Source organism: Microcebus murinus, chromosome 11 (assembly GCF_040939455.1).
Source record: "Microcebus murinus isolate Inina chromosome 11, M.murinus_Inina_mat1.0, whole genome shotgun sequence".
NCBI lineage: Eukaryota > Metazoa > Chordata > Mammalia > Primates > Cheirogaleidae > Microcebus > Microcebus murinus.
Genome location: NC_134114.1, coordinates 1,625,642 through 1,628,416, shown reverse-complemented (window position 1 = coordinate 1,628,416; position 2,775 = coordinate 1,625,642).

Sequence of the window (2,775 nt, the reverse complement as noted above, 5' to 3'; positions counted from 1 at the left end):
GAATTATTCTCAAGAAGAATAAAAAATATTTGACCAATAGAAATTGAAAGTTCATGGAGGGCAAATAAAAACAAAAATAAAGTTAAAAGAAATAGTAAAATGGAAAAATGTCGCAACATTTCTGACAATAAAAGAGCTATATAAATCAAGAAGGAGCAATACACATCCAAATAGAAAATTAGAGTTTAAGAACTGATCATTCTAGAATGATAAAGGACTGATAGCTAGAATGTACAAAGAACTCAGTTAAATCAGCAAGAAAAAAATCAAGCAAAAAGTGGACAAAGGACATGAACAGAAACTTTTCAAAAGAAGACAGACTAATGGCCAATAAACATGTGAAGAACTGCTCAATGTCTCTAATCATCAGGGAAATGCAAATCAAAACCACAATGAGATATCATTTATCTCCTGTGAGAATGGCTTTTATCAAAAAGTCTCCAAACAATAAATGCTGGCGTGGTTGCAGAGAGAGAGGAACACTCCTACATGTTCCTGGTGGGACTGCAAACTAGTGCAACCTCTGTGGAAAGCAATACGGAGATACCACAAAGAGCTACAGGTAGAACTACCATTTGATCCAGCAATCCTGTTACTGGGCATCTACCCAAAGAACAAAAGACGTTCTATAAAAAGACATCTGCACTCGAATGTTTATAGCAGCACAATTCACAATTGCAAAGATGTGGAAACAACCCAAGTGCCCATCGGTACATGAGTGGATTAATAAAATGTGGTATATGTATACCATGGAGTACTACTCAGCCACAGAAAACAATGGTGATCTAGCACCTCTTGTATTGTCCTGGATAGAGCTGGAGTCCATTCCACTAAGTGAAGTGTCCCAAGAGTGGAGAAACAAGCACCACATGTACTCACCATCAGATTGGTAGTAACCAATCAACACTTAAGTGCACATATAGTAGTAACATTCATCACATGTCAGGCAGGTGGGGGGGAGGAGGGGATGGGGATAGTCACACCTAGTGGGTGCTGTGCACACCGTCTGGGGGGTGGAAGGTCTGATTTAGGCAGGGCAAAGGCAGCGTCTGCAACCTAAACATTTGTTCCCCCGTAATATGCTGAAACTAAAAAAAAAGACCAGATCATGCATAGCAAGACCACCAACAACATGTACGGCCTGTAACGCTATCAAAGGTGTTTAATCTTGCTGATAGTAGAAAATATAAATTAAATAGTGTCCATAGTTCAAATTGGCGAGTATCTGGCCTACGGCAGCATGCCGAGGTGGTGTGAAGATGGCGCCCACGCCCAGGGCTGTGGCTTTTCTGGGGGACCCTGAGCAAAATCTAAATTGAAGACGTGTCAAGTCCTCAAACGGATGATTTCTCCTTTTCTTCTTTGTTGCTGTCTGTTTTGCCTGATTATTTTTTGATAAACACGTAGCACTTTCATAATAAAGAAAAATAGTTTTTTAAAAATTAAGCATTCCTTCCTGCAGGCATACATTTTTAAGCCCTAAACATTTGAAATCAAATTTGCAAAGTAACAGTTCCTCTTTAGTCACGCCCCGCTTTGTCACGGGGGCTTCTGTGTCCGTGCGAAATGTCACCTGGCTCCGGTGCAGGGTGACCAGGAGGGAGCCCCAGGCCTGAGAAGGTGCAGCCGGGCTGAGGCCAAAGTGCACGAACCTCACACAACCTCACTCTCTGCTTTCCAGGGGCTAATTGGGAAAACAAAACAACAAAACAAAACCTTGCTGTCTGATGCGTGTGTCCCGGAGATTACAAGCAAAGGGACGTTTACGCAAAGCGCCGCCGCTGTCCTTGTTGAGCCCAGTCCAGACTGCCCCCAGGACTTCTCCGAGCAGGGTCCTGGTGGCCGGATGAGGAACGTTCTGGACTGTTCTGTGACCACGGAGAAAGGACTTCCCGCTGGGGGAGACGCAGACTTCTTCAGCGAGGGGCTGCGCTGCCCCCAGCTGCTCTAGACATCCAGTGGAGCCAGGGGCGTCCTTGCTGGTCCCCGTGGCCGCTGCGGCCCTCCCAGCAGGGCACGGACGCCTGCGCCCTGCGCCCGCCTCAGCGCTCAGCGTCTGCAGCCCTGTTGGCTGCGGAAGGCGCATAGCGCCCCCGGTGACTCGCCCATCTGGGCCACTTCTCTGACAGCAGGACTTGAAGGTAAGAAACCTAAGTCCAGTCTTCTGAGTCCCTCGCTTGGTTTAGCTTTCCTGATTCACACTTTGTTTCTTTATTTCAGCCACTGAGATAGTGCAGGCAGCCGATCTGGGCGAGTCTGCAGGGTGTGATGGTATCGGAGAACTCGGTGCACGCCGTGCTTCCCCGGCTAGAGCTCGGCGAACTCGTGTCAGCGTCCGGAGGTCGCCACTGCCTGCGGCCACCACGCCACGCACCCCTCTTGGGGCTGAGAGCAGCCGAGCCGCGGGGCGGAGAGTGCTAGTACGCAGTCGCGTGTGGCAGGCGCTGATCTTACGCGGGTTTGTGTCTCGTCTGCCTGCTGCGTGCGGGTCGGGAGCTGATCCCATGGTCTGCAGGACTCCGTGGTGGCCGTGTTTCCAGTTGAAAGTCACATATTTAGTGGAGGAGTTGATGGCTCCCTCAGAGCAGCTGCTGGCACTCCCGGTTTGGATTCCACCTGCTCCGCCAGGTCTGTTCATCGTTGGCAGCACACGGCCAAGGCGGGTCATCGCCTGCCAGCTCCCCCACGCCTGGAGAGCAGGGTCTCTGGACAAATGCCCTTGATTCCACCTGGAAGGAAGGGGCCGGTCACCCCTTTGCCGGACACCCTCAGCTG